Genomic DNA, 13,970 nt, shown 5'->3' with positions numbered 1-13,970 from the left:
ATAAAATAATTTTTAAAAAGTATTGTTAGAAAATAAAAAGCTATTAGCATATCATAATAAATTATACTGCTTTCAATAATTAAAAAAAATTCTTACTGACATTACAGTAATCAAACCCTCCTTGTAAATGCTACCCAGCGTTTTTGCATGTTTCCGCTGGTGTTTTGACCGTTTATCTTTGGTAATGAGCTTCAAGTGTTTGTGCTTCCTTCACAGATTCAGAATTGGGGCAGGAGCTGGCCCAAATTATAAAGTTTACTAGTAAACAAAAAACTTACAGAACTTAAGCATGAAATGTGGTGCATGGGTGGAATAGCAGGCAGAGAAACAGAAGCAATGAAGAATCAGGAGTTAAAATACTGAGGTGGGATTTTTAAGAGACTGATCAACTCAACTGAGACTCAAGGAACAAAAACATATTAACAGCCTGACAATAATCAAAGAAAAACAAATTAAAATAGTCTAAACATAAAGAAACTAATATGACTACACCTAAAAACAATAAATTTCTGAATAAAACAACCCAAAAGAAAAATCATCTGCTCACTAAACAAAACAAAAACAAAGAAATAGAAGAGTTTACATCACCTCCAGTCAAACAAAACATTTTGGCAATATTAAAAGAATACTTCGCACCTTAATTGGTCTGAGGTATGAATAATTCAAGGCTTAACTAAATTTGAGTTCAGTTGGTTGGAGCACAGGACTTAGTGGGTTGTGGGTGGTTTCAGCTTCTGCTGTATCTTCACCTGTTATCTTTAGATTAATCAAGCAGAATGTTCACAGTGACCATTTTATGTATAAAACCTTGATTTCTAAATTTAACTTATTGCTGTGAGTCTAACTGTAACAGAATGTTTCTAAGCATCAATGTTAACTGGACAGTGAAGAAGTTTGGATCATTTCATGTCTGACATTTGGTATATAATTAATAAGAAATCCCAAAAACTGTTTTATAGTTTTATTTACATGTAAATAAACGCCATCTTACTGCAACAAACTTCTTGTTGCACATCACTCCCTGACCTTCAAGGTTTCTGATTATCTTACTACTGAGAATTGACCACAAGTTTCAAATGTGGTAAGAAGAGGAGTACACTTCAGTGGAAATTAAACCTGGCAGCCATCAGCATAAAATGAAATGGCACCAATTGGTAGCTGGTACAAGGGAAAAGTAAAAAAGGAGGTCCAGGAAAAGAGAAGATCTAATTTAAAACATGAATTAATAAATATATAACATTTGGTCTGACCATTATGGTTTCATTTCTCACAGATCCATAAGTGGTGAGCAGAACAGCTGTCATCGGTCATCGTTCCATTTCCCACCCGATTTTTTCAGCACCAACTCTCCACAGTCCTGCTCTCCTTAGCTGTTGGGCTGCCCAGTCATCCAGTACCTGATACACCCCCCCAAAAAACAAAGAAAAACAAGAGATTTAACTTAAAAATCACTTCTCTTTTACAGTTTATTTCCTTTTATTGTTTCTGGATACGATACACCAGGTACTTTGCGGATTCCCCTTGTAAATATTGATCCTATTCAGTGCATCTGAAGCACTTCAAACACATTCAGATTTTCAGATTTGAAGTGCAAAATCTGAATGCGTTTGAAGGAGACAATGTATTGAACATTTCAATAAAACAAAAAATCTAATTTACCTTCAAGCAAAGGACTGTTTTTAAAGTTATATCCTTTTAAAAAAAATCATCATTAATCATGATTGTTACCAGAGGCAGGGTTAACCTAATGCAATATAATATGGAGTGTTTGATACATTATATATATCATACATCATATTCCTGAGTAAAGGTTAGAATGGGTAGACTAATTGGACCTATTTCTGAACTGACAAGAGAATCTCTGTAAAGGTGAAGAAGCAGTTTAGCCAAAAAAGAAAAACTAACTTGACTAAATCAACTCCACAATATCTAGGCATTATATTTTACACTGATTTTTGTTATTCTTATGAATTCTACTTACATTGGGTTAACTGGGGTCCCATCCACCCACATCCAAACTCCCTCTGTGAGGCTGTCAGTGAGACCAATCCAGGCATCTTGCCCATTGTTCACTATTCCACCAACAAATTCCTGTTTAGCAGAGATAAGGAAGCACAACGTTGACAAATATGTTGACAGGTTAGGTTCTGTATCAAGTCAAGGCTCCCTTTCAATTCATAATTTTGTGATCTCTTGACTTTGTTTTGCTTTTTACATCCTAACTCAGTGCCCAACCTGAACGATTTTCTAGATTGACTGTGTAGTGTTGTACCAATGGGACTAATGAGTTGTAACTTGTAACTTTTTTATTACGTGATCATGTGACTATTATCAGAACAGATTTTCTGGTTTTCTCTACCCCCACCCACATGTCTGTAACCACCCCCGTTTCTCTTTTGATAACTAGCTGACTACTCTTACAGGCAGAATAGAATTATTTCCGGTTTGGAAAGGAAGCGCGATAATGTCTAACGTTCACTTCGAATTCACTGTCAGTTGTACTTTGAAGATGGAAGAGGCCGGACGGTAGGCACACGGTGCTGAACTTTGTGAGTCATATGTTGGTGAATTCTAATGTTGAAAAGTATTCTAAACAAGTAACTGCGCTTTCCAGGAGTTAATTTTGAATATATGTTATGTTGAGTTGACAGGAGAGCGAGCTAGAGAAACCGTGTAGCTGTCTCTTTTGATACCTCATCTTGGTGAGTTAAAACCCTGTGCTTGCTGGAGAAAATATGCTAGCGTATGCTATATGCTAGCGTTTTGCTAGCGTCGCGGGTGAATTTATTCCTGATTAAAAGCCCCGGAAATGTTATTTCTGTAAAGTATGGTATTAACCAATAAGATTTAAGCAGTATAAGGAAACACTTTTAAGTTTTTTGTGTACTGTTTTTATTTTCAGTTGAATGCAATGTTTATTGATGTTAAATGTAACTTTTGTAAACAGCATGAAGTTTTCAGTAGCCCAGAGAGGATTGTACTGATACAAAGTATGACTCTATAGGAGATTAGCGCTATAAAGACAAATTCTTGGTAGAATGATACATTAATTGTAGAGATGTGCCGATCAGGTTTCCTGCCGATTCCTATCACCCATGAGCTCCGATCACATAATTATTATGTTTTTAATCATAAGCACTACCGGTTACATTATATGGAAAAAGGAACCATAAATTCACCTTAATTTAGAGAAAACTTGTTTTTAATAACTTTTTCCAAGAAGAAGACTAAACAAAACAGGTATTGTGCAAATTGTACTGCTATAGTAATACTATCTTTAACAGACTGATAACATATGGAGGATCAGAAGCGGCTAAATAATGCCAAGAGTCAAAATAAAACTTCTCAACATTGCCAAAAAAATTCAAGTATAAAACTTAACATTCAAATGCAAATACAGGATCCATTACAATAAACAATCCAGAGTTACTGAATGAAAGCTTCCTGTTAGCATGGCGGCTAGCTGATTACTGCTAGTTCTGATTGGCTGTTTCTGACTGAGCGGAGTAATTATGCAGAACAGGGAGGAGATCGATTCTTTTTTCAGAGATTATCTGTCTCATGTTAGGACAGTGAAAGTTTTAATACGTATGTAAAATGTATTTTTTTTAGGTTAGATGCTGCAGCTTTAAACAGGTTCGGTGTGAGAGTCACTACCAGGTGGAGCAGAAGCGGCGCTCCGTCTGTGAAATATTACTACCGGTAGCGCATAGCAGCGGTTCAACAGCGAGAGCAGAACCAGCGTCTTACATCGCAGCTCGAAGACTTAAATTATTTTTGCGTGTTATTTTTTTAGCTTTCTAACCGTCATGCTAATCCGGGTGAGTGTTTGTAGCTGTGCGCTGCTTTACCTGCTATTTGATCCTCCATATGTCTTTTTTACTTCAGTGAGTCTCGATGTAGCCAAACTCCGTCAAGTATGGCATTGTTCTTATGCCATATTAGATTCATTTTGACCTGCTTCAATTTTCCGCTACAACACGCAAACTTCCCCATTCACTCAGTGCGTTATAGTTCCACATCGCTTAGGATTTGTTGCTGCACGTTTGCGCAGAGTGAAGGAAAGAGGAGACCAGCTGCACAGGCAGGCTGAGAAATGAGAAGCAGGTGATCGGTATCGGCAACAAGAGACCGTGATCGGCGATCACCGATCATACACTTTTTCACGGAAATCAGCCGATTGTGATCGGTGGCCGATCGATCGGCACACCTCTAATTAATTGTATTTCATGTCATGATTTACAAAACCTTAAACAATTATTTAATAATGATTTATTTAAATCCTTACAAAGCATTAATAATAATTTTATGGTTAAAAAAACATTTCATTTATTTGTTTTACATGGTTAAAAATAATTTCATGTGCTATAAAATATATATTGAATTAAAAAAAGACAAGAAATGAAGATTAAAAACTTAGGTGTAGCTAACTGTAAGACAGGAATAAAGGTTTTATTAGCTCAACTCCAGTTTTTTTTTTTCTTTTCTGAATCTGATTCCTGGATTCCTTTTGGCGAGCCTGTGCCCAGAGCAGAATTGGAGATTCCTCGAAGAACCTTATACTTCTCTCCAGAGTGAACATCCATGTGGTAACAACTGGACAGAAAAATAATTTCACTTAGAGGCACATTTTGACTTAAAGACTAAAAAGACAAACACTGAGCTCAATAGGACTGGGGTTGTAATTATTATTGTTGTTCTTGTTATTGTTCTTGCCAGCTGTGATTGTTAAACTCTTTTAATTATTTTCTACAAAATAACTTTTGTTTTTTGCTCATTTTTTGCATCCAGCTAATTCATTTTGCACTCACTTTAGTTCGTACTGCAATCCCATTGAATCATGGGATCATTTTCTGAACAAAGGCCTGTCGTGATAAACGATAAATTAATTAATCGCACTTTAAATTAAACCTATCGACCTCATTTTAATTATCGGCTTTATCGTCTCTTCCTGCCTTTTATTCTTTCTGTTGCTGACACTGAATGAAAAAAGGCTCAGCTCCGGTGCTCTCCACTGACCCTCCCTTCCTCATTTCCTTAGTTTAATGTCCAGCGCACACGACACGAGTTGTCGGCCGACTGTCGGCCCATTTTCAAGACTTGACAGACCACACATTAGCCGACAGAAATCCTAGGTATAACGGTTCGATCGGGTTCGTCGTGACGTGTAGTGTCCAGCCACCTGGGCACAAAATAATGGCTACAAGTCCAGTTGACAAATTTTTAAATCAGGCATTAATGAATGCTTTACTAGAATCTACCTGTGATGCATGTGGCTAGAGTCAGCGTAAAGTCCTGACTGAATGAACATCATTATATCCTATTTATGTCACGTTAACGAAGAACAGCTGAAAAGTTACCAGGTTCATCAACTGCGGTAGTGATTTGGCTCCAACTCCCCCCCTTGTCATTAATATATTCTTTGTACGAAATGTTGAATAAACATTAATGTTTCCACATATCATCTCCTATGTCCGCTGGACTTCTGGTAGCGCCGTGTCAGCTGTTTGGGATTCCCCTCCGTAATAATTTTTTAGACAATTAATCGCTCAGCAAAATTTGTTATCGTGACAGGCCTAGATACACATAAGTTCTATAAATCTAGTTCTTTCTTTAAACACGTAGAACATGCTTTTGTTTGTTTGGTAAATCTGTTATTACATTTTTTTTTTTTTTGGAATTTTAATGATTATTTTAGAAACTTTTAGACACATTAATTTCTGAGATTAAGAACACACTGGGGGCAAGGTGGAGTTTTTTTTTTTTCTTTGTCAGATGTGATGACGGGGGATTTTTAAGAAATATTTTTTGACCACTCTCTTAACTTGTAAACTCAGATTAAGTTAGCTTTCATCTATATCAACTTGTAAAACCAATTTAATTATCGTCTTTATTTTTGCTAGAAATAAGTGACATTGTTAAAGCAATCCAGTCTGAAGTGCATTCAAGAAATAAACCACTTACAGTGTTAGAATAATTTTGGTTTTGGAGCACAGCAGGCCATGACACCCTCAGTTCCAATTCGGCCAGTGAAGATGATTCTTAAACAGATTAAATGAATGATTTAAAATGGTTAGAGAAAGTCTTTACCAGTTGGTTTTTCAGTCATCTTGTCATTCATCTTTAACAGGTTTGTAGAGTTGGTCAAGTTTTTGCATCTTGCCTGTAAATCCTCCTTTTCCTTTGTCAGATGATTGTAGCTTGCTTGTAGTAACTCTTTTTTTCTCCAGAGTAAACTGTAGTTTGTCTCAATTTGAACTTTGCTTTTGTTTAGCACATCAAAGCTTTCTTGCAGCTGATCCTTCTCTATACTGAGTGAAGAGCAATTGCTTTCTGATTGATCCCTTTTTGTTTCTAGAGAAAATAGTGTTTGTAATCCCTCCTTTTCTCTTTGTAGATCTTTGTATTTGGAGTTTACCTGACCAATAACTGCAGTCAGGTTATTGTGATCACTTTGTAAGTCATTGAAAGTCCTCTCTAGGACTTCATAGCTCTTTTTTTAACTGGTCACATTCTGTTTTTAAGCAACTGTAATTTGCTAGGAGTTGGTCTCTCTTGTTTGTCTCAGACCTTAAAATGGATCCCAACTCGTCTCTTTCTGCTGTCAGCGATCTGCAACTTTGCTGCAACTGCTTGTTGTTTTCAGTCAGATTCTTCAGTAGGAAATCTAACTGTTGATTTTCTACAAATAAGACATCATGTTGACTCTGTATTCTGTTGTTTTCCGCAGCCAGGAGGTCATGTTGGTTGACATGACCTCCTGGCTTGTCAATCAAGCCAGGAGTTTTCCTTTTTCCTTGTTCCAACAAGGAACAAGGAAAAAAATGTTCCTTGTTCCTTGTTGTTGTTGGCTTGAGGTGCATCTACTAATTCAGGACATTTAATCTTATCTGTGAACAAAACAATAATCAATCAGTAGATTTGCTGTTTATTCTGCATATTTATTCTCAGTGCCAGACTTGATACTAAAATCACACTTAAATGGTAAGACATTTAGCTATAATGAAAGTAGACAAGGGTTGTGCTCACACAGCAGTCTTTCTTTTTCCCCATATCCAATTTTTTGATGGCAGTTTGAATAGCCCAATTCCAATCTTTTCAGCTAAGAAATAAATCCAGTCTGTGCCACTTCCATATGTGGTACTAAATGATATATTTATCGGATTGTTTTCAACGTGTCTGTAGTCTTTCTAATTTTTAAAATATGTTCCATTTGTCCATATATCTGCTACCTTCTTCAAATGTAAATGAAATCATTGTAAGATCATGCAGTGGCCTCTCAATAGACCACCAGAGATAGGCGATCAACAGGTTTGCTTATTATTATCTTAATTATGTTAACTAAAAAAAATAAGTGGAGCAAAGCAGCATCAAATAATTACTGACTCCACTGAGTTCAGTGTCAACACAAACACGCTGAAGATTTTATCTTGTGAACAGAAAGTTGTAAAAAAAAAAATCCAAAGGCTCAGTGGCAGTCAGTGAGATTTACTCTGAACACAGGGGCTGTGTGTATGTAGGTCAACATGTGACATTCTGCTGAAAAGACTTTCTTTTAATATGATCGAGATGCATTTAAATCTTAGCCGGTATAGTCAGCTTCAGAAACAATTAAAGCAAATAGACGCAAAATACCTCAGCATTCAATGAATACACTGATTTATATAATCCAAATGAAAAGGGGAAAACATTTTCCCAAATAATAATAATGATAAATCCTATCTTCTAAAAGTTCCAGCAGACAGCCGTTTATTGTTTTTTGATTGCTGACAGCTGTACTGGATTTTAACAAGGTTGTTTATAGGTTTTTTTAAACTGGAAGACATTGAGATAATAAGTGATGTCTGCCTGGAGTAGCGTCAGATCAGTAGGTGGTCCTGCAACATGTCTCCAGACGGTTCATTTAAGAGGAAAAAAAACAAGAATGTATGAAAGAAGCCATCAATATTCTATGCTGCCTTGCAAAAGTTTCCCAACCCATTAATCTTTTTTACATTTGCTGTTACAACTTCCATATATTTAAATTTCATTTTCTGTGACCAGCAAACTTAAGGTAGAGTATATTTGCGAAATGACCTAAGACCAAAATCTGCCAATAGTGACATTTTTGCCTGAACAGTTTGAACTTTAACTTAACCATTTAATGCAGGAATAAACTTTGATATAAATTAATTTCTTTGTATCTGGTTCCTGTCAGGAGGAAGAGCCAAGTGAATGTAGACTCAAGTCAAACTTACACACATTAGGAAAAAGCTAATTAGCTAAATTTTATTTTGTGGTATTGGACTCAATGGGGAGTAATTCTAAAGGCACATCAGACTTTCAGATTTTTATCTGTAAAGAATTTGGAATTTTTTCTTTCAACTTCACAATCATGCACCACTTTGTGTTGGCTCAATGCATAAAATACCTATAAAATACAATGGAGAGTGTAGATGTAATGTGACCCAATATGAACATCTCTCAGAGATGTGAAAACTTTTGAGGAATAAAATATTGTTAATGTGTTATCCATATTTAGAGCTGCTAATGTGCAACATTGCTCATAACTATTTCACCAGGTTTTTTACTTTTAGCTGCATGTTTCTCACATATCGCCCATAAAAGTGTCACCTCAAAATTTACTCACAGTGGACAACCTGTTCAATATTTCCAGCCAAAAGAACGGTGCAGAGTAACCCGAGCCAAATGGGCACACATCTGTGTCGCTGCTTCGTTCCATCATCGTCCCCTATATTCACAAAAGACAAATGAGTAGTTGCTTTTTTTTAATCAATACTAAATAGATGCTGATAGATGCTGAAACAGATTTTCCCGATTTGTAAAAATTATTTAAAAACATTTCTTAATATTTTACTTAAATAGAAGATTTCTACAGGAAAAAAAAAAGTTCCTTTCACATTCTCAAAACTGTCAAAATATACAGTTAGTTATTAATAAAATTCAGAATTTAAATAGAGTGTGACATTGATTTCATTTATATAATAAAAACTTTAAAAAAAAATTGAACTGAACCATAAAAACAAAGCACATTTCCATGAGCACTCGTCTCTTTATGCACCATTTAACTCCTACTTTTGTCATCTGTCAGCATTTGAGAACAAATCACAAAGTCAGGTTGTATAAAATAAAACTCAGTAGACATTGTGATTTTTTTGTCTGGAGTGTCAGAATTTTTACATCACAGATGTTTCCCATAGAGTCTGACAGAATCGGCATATAGACTGGGATTCACGGCTGATGCATACAGACCCCCCACCAAAGAACAGTAAAAATGGCTCCTTTTCTTTTTTGACACTATAAACTAACAATCATGTTCATAACCACCACAATGTAGGAAGTTTAATGTTTTTTTAGTTTTCAGAGGTACACTGCACCTTTACTCACGAGGTGATACATGCCATTGTCCGTGCTGTAATCTGTCTCTGTTTTTTATCTTGAAAATTTTAACTGTTTAACAGAAACAATTGCAAGCAAGCAACAAAAGTTATCATCTAAATATTTTATTTTATTTGCTGTTAGTTTTTAATAAAATTAGACAAATATGCAGTTTCTTTGCATGAACCAAAAACTCTGTTAAACTGAATTCAGTCATGTTAATTAAGCATAACTGTAATACTTGCAATTTGAAAATGTAAATGCAAAATAATTAAAACATTTTTTTTAGAAAATGATCAACCAAATACTTTATATTACCCCTTAAAATTGGCATGAATAACATACTCTAACTGCATAATGCACTGTACTTTATATGGATATGACTAGTGTTAGACCGAATCTAAAAAAATCCACATAAGCAAAACATCTGATTAATATAAATGACAAAAAAACATACATACATATTTTCCACTTCAAATGTCTTCATGCTGAGTAAAGCTGAAGTCAAAAATGCTTCCACCAACTTCTGGTCAACATAGAAAACTAGAAGGATTTTTTTTCACTGCAGATTCATGTAAAATGCACAAATGGGATGTTCCAGATGTTCCTGTTTCTCACTGATTGGTGTAAAAAAAACTTATCCCAAGGCCTTCTAGGTGATCTTTGAGGTCACTTTTGTCCAAGCAGAAACACCATCAACTTTAAATAGTATGCAGTGTGATTTATTCTTGTCTTAACTTCTCTACTTGTTCAGAAAGTTGTCTCGCTTAGTTTCTGTTCCTTATTTTCACACTTCAGCTTCCCGAAAAAGCTCAAATGAATGACCGCTTATCAGCATATTAAACTGAGAGACTAAAACTCAGCAGGACAGAGTACTCAGAACAGATAACCACACTTACAGAGCATTTGCAGACCGCCTAAACTTGTTTAATATTTATATTCTTTACTCAGCAAAATCAATTATCAGTGGCTGTAGAATTGTGTAAAAGTGAACTTACTGGGTCTCTCCAGCCTCTAATAGGATTTCTTTCAGGATCACCCTGGATTTAGCTCCATCCATCTTTATCAAACTTTGACCAGCTTTCCTGCTCCTGCTGAAGAAAGATATTCCCACAAAATAATGCTTAGGTTACTAAGGAATTAGATCAGTCACTCTTTAGCTTATTTTATCAGAAACTATACTCACTATTTAGAAATGGAATTAGATACTTAGCAAACCTGAGCAGGAGCACTTAGTTTACATACTTTAGAACATTAGATTAGTTTTCTTTCCTCTTTTTTCTTCTTTCCTTTGGTTTGTTATTTTGTTTGTATTTCCTTTTAATTCATGTAAAGCACTTTGAATTGCCTTGTTGCTGAAAATGTGCTATGTAAATAAAATGATCTTACCTTACCTTCCCAAGTAATTGCATGTGCTAGTCGTGGTATAGTTCATTCAGTGAACCAACTAGATTAATATTCTGCCACTTGACAGGAGAAACCATTACCTCTTATGTCACCATCTTTGGTTTTCAGTGAATGGGCGTTTCTTCTCTATGTGGTACAGTGGGTGAAACAATTCCTGGTAAACTGATATCCTGTTTAATTTTTAAACAACGTTCAGTGCTGACTAAGCCAAATCTCTACCTTGCGAAGAATCTGTGTGCTTATCAGTAAACATATTTTAACTTTTCCTGAGCTGTGGAATGAGTTCTGCATGTCTTTCATTCATTAACCATTACAGCTTTCCATTATATTTAGGAGTTGATATGAAAAGCACTCCAAACATTTTTTGATTCTGTTTGCACAAAACTTTATCATTTAGCTTTTACTTTATGATTATCCCTACTTTATTTTGGTTTGTCACATGAATTCAAGATAAAATACTTTGAAGTTTGTGGTTGTAACGTAACAAAATATGAAAATCCCTCAGATTCAGATAACTCGTCTAAACAAATATACTAATATAAATATGTTTTGGTTGTGAGTGAAGCTTTGTATGATGTAGGAACAACTGATGAAAACAACAGTTATTCCTTTAACTTTATTCCAGTTTGTCTTTTATTATTATTTTATTAATAAAAGCTCAGTGTGTTTGTCACACCATTTTTGTTTGAAGGAAACCCAGGACGTAAATCTGATCAGACTTTCCTGAATTTGTTCATGTCTCAGTAGCATCACCAGTGAATAAATCACCCAAAATGCACTCTGGTGCTTTGAACTATGTTTTATCTATACCGATGTTCCCCTCAAGAGTTCTTGTCACACCTTTCCAACAGTAAAGCTTCAACTTGCATGCTTTCTCTTGATTTCTTTGAAAGGGAGTGTCAGAAATCACAGGACTTCTCATTCACAGAAAACTCTCCTCTTTCATGCTGTGACAGCAGATAAAGCAGCTGTGACTGCATGACATGATGCTTCAAATGTGTCTTGTTTGCCTTGGGAGTCACCTTACAAGAATGATTTTTTTTTCCCAGAGTTTATTTTTTGATACAAAATCATCAAAACCAAATGCTAAATCACAATAACATGGATACACCAAAGACTTTAGTGATGATGCGATTTAATTTTGCTGCATGTGCTTCAGCAATTTATGACAAGGATTTGTAATTTTAAGTTGTTCTTGTGGTTCTTGAAGTTTTCAGTTTGTTGGCTTCAGTTTCTTAACTTGCTTTTCAAAGACTGATGGCGTAAACTTACTAATTTTTTTCCTTGGACAAATGAGAATTTCCAAACAATAATGGGGGAATTAATCTGAGAATCATTTTGGATGGTATCTCGAATGGAAATATGTAATCCGAACTCCATCCATAGCCATATGAAGTCATCCATGATCAACTATCCATAGCATAGTTGATCATTTGAGGCAAAAAACAGTAAGAAAGCACCTTGGAATTAATTATAGTTTCAGAATGTTTCAAAATAAGAAAACACTCAAAAAAAAAAAAATGATTTTAACCATTGCTTGTTTAAAATCATAAATGTCAGCAGCCTTGTGGTGCTCAAGGAAAAAACAAGGAAATCTTCTAGGTTTGACCCAATAGGACAAAGACAATCAGTTTGAACTTGTATTACATTTTGTAGATGTTGTTCAGTTACTTTTAGAAAGTTTCTGGTACATTCAAATAGAAAAAGAAGCTGTGCTCTGGTGTAGAGGAATTGGTAATAGCAGAGAAAAATTCAGACTGACTGAAGATGGGAACAGAAAAGACAAGTTGTCAAAGTTTGATCAGAACAAAGTCGACAGACTGACATATGCGCAATTGTCTAACACAAGAATTTTCTGCAGCAACTGCTGCAAGTCATAAATACAATTCCTTCACAAACTTTATTTGATTTTTACTGTCAAAGCAATGTTTCTTTGAATTCCATCCTCAAAGCACAAATACTTGAAAAATATTTATTTATGAAAACTATCTGCTGATTTACTGAAACAAATCAGAAGTTCCAAAGTAGCTCCTCTCCATATACTGAAAATAACATCTTTATATGCTTATATGTCAGCTTCATTTATTTGCTTGTTCAAAATGTATAAGGTGTACAGTGTTCCCACTATGATGTTCATGCAGCAGTAAGTTGAGATTGAAGAGATGTAACCACAAAGACTGTGGCATCTGTCAGTTTTTAGTGATGGAAGGGATTTTTTTGCTGATGTGAGCCAGAAGGAGTCGTAGCAGCTGGTGTTTTGATTTTCTTCACTGCTGAATTAGACAGTGCAGAGAAAAGACAGGCTGTCAGGATGAGTCCACAACTCCAGCGCTGTGATAATGCATTGATTCTTCCCTCCAATTCGAGCACTTATTGTCATCTCTTTACTGTCGGAAGAAACTGAGTGTTTCCCATGTTTCAGGATGCTTTGCTAGATGTTTATAGTCCTGATTTAAGGGATTTTGGATGAGGTTACATATAGACATTGTTCCAGTAATCTAACCTACTGAAAATAAAGCCACACACCAGCTTTTCTGTGGCCTGTTTCGACAAGAAACCCTTTATTCTGGCAATGTGGCAATACAGATTGCCAGATTGATAGATATATAATATATAACAGTATTTTCTGCTATCTGCCTTGACAATAACTGGCAATTCCTCTGCCAGTGATATTTAATTATCTACCTGTTGATCTGTCAAGACTCTGGAGACGTCTGTGTGCCAACAGCTTCAATAAAGCTCACGTTTAAAGATTGTCAGTTACTTTTCTCCATCTTTAAAAATATTGTGTCTAGTTTATTTTTGAGCTGGTAAAAAAATCCAAATAGTTTTTTATTGTTACTTAAATAGCAACCTGGTTTCTATGACCCACAGGAACTATAAAACTTCATTTCTGGCCGACACGGCAAAACATTTGGACACCACTGGATTAGAGGATGGATGCAAGTGGAAAATGTTTTACAATTTTTGCAGCTATAAGTATTTATCTTGGGCTATGAGTGGCTATTAAATTACATTTCCTGGCAGTTATCTAATAAATTTCTTGATTTTCAATGTGGACTAAAGAAGTAGAAAAATAGTTAGTCATCCAAAACACACCAACAGCACATGTTTAGTATATTCCCGTACTGTCAAAGAAATTTACAGGTAACAAAAGATTTCTGCTTATTTTTTTATTTTATTTA

The 13,970-nt window shown here is 35.2% G+C and overlaps 1 pseudogene; it reads right to left on the bottom strand.

The window, feature by feature from the left end:
• Positions 1-236: 236 nt before the first annotated feature.
• LOC145553249 (CD209 antigen-like protein 2) lies at positions 237-6,742 on the bottom strand (annotated as a pseudogene).
• Positions 6,743-13,970: the final 7,228 nt, after the last annotated feature.

The sequence above is a fragment of the Poecilia reticulata genome, chromosome 10 (genome assembly GCF_904066995.2).
Source record: "Poecilia reticulata chromosome 10, P_reticulata-male-v2, whole genome shotgun sequence".
NCBI classification, from domain to species: domain Eukaryota; kingdom Metazoa; phylum Chordata; class Actinopteri; order Cyprinodontiformes; family Poeciliidae; genus Poecilia; species Poecilia reticulata.
The sequence above is the reverse complement of the archived record's forward strand: the minus strand, read 5'-3'. Positions and strand labels throughout refer to the sequence as shown.